General features: G+C 57.3%; 1 protein-coding gene across 3 annotated transcripts in view; it reads right to left on the bottom strand.

Moving 5' to 3' along the window:
• SEMA6A (sema domain, transmembrane domain (TM), and cytoplasmic domain, (semaphorin) 6A) overlaps positions 1–620 on the bottom strand; it is a 129,689-nt gene extending 129,069 nt beyond the window's left edge. For all 3 annotated transcript variants that reach the window (XM_005857344.2, XM_005857347.2, XM_005857348.2), the window contains exon 1: positions 255–620. The gene's annotated coding sequence lies outside the window, so the exon portion shown is untranslated. The remainder of the gene's footprint in view (positions 1–254) is intronic.
• Positions 621–626: the final 6 nt, after the last annotated feature.

Raw genomic sequence — 626 nt, 5'->3', positions numbered from 1 at the left:
TTGTGTGCGGCGCGGGTGGGGAAGCCCGCAACACGGAGCCCGGCGGTCTCTGGGGCTCAGGGCAGAGAGGAGCGGCCGGCAGGGCTCACGACTGCGTCCCCAGGGCCGGCCAATGCTCAGGAGACAGAGATACGAGACAAAATAAAACGCAAGCACCACAAAGCAGCCAGAGCGTTCTGGCCGCGGCCCCAAGACCCGCAAGCTGGAGGCGAGCCGCCCGGGAGGTGGAGCGCACCGGGGCGTCCCAGCCGTACCTTTTCGGTGCATCGACGGGTAGGCGGCCAGGGCTCGGAGCGGGCTGGTACAGCGTGGATCCCATTTAGTAATCCATTATCGAGACGATCTCTCCGGGCCGCGAGCTGCGCTCTCTCCTTCACCAGCCTTTGTCATTCCTACATGTGTGCTTGTCTCTTTGGGGATAACAGTCGCGGCGACTACTTTCTGGGATGCAAAAGCTCTGTGTTCATCTCCAATGAAAGGCGGAGAAGGGGATCAGAAAAAAGAAAGAAAAAAAAACAATAAGGAAGGAGTAAATGTTCAAGAAACTCTTCTCCAAATCCAAATTCCACTTGGATTCCACTCCAGCGAGTCCCTTCGGTAGTGTCTGCGCCGATTAACAAGTCATT

The sequence above is a fragment of the Myotis brandtii genome, unplaced genomic scaffold, assembly GCF_000412655.1.
Source record: "Myotis brandtii unplaced genomic scaffold, ASM41265v1 scaffold1105, whole genome shotgun sequence".
NCBI classification, from domain to species: domain Eukaryota; kingdom Metazoa; phylum Chordata; class Mammalia; order Chiroptera; family Vespertilionidae; genus Myotis; species Myotis brandtii.
This window is presented reverse-complemented; position numbering and strand designations above follow the sequence as displayed.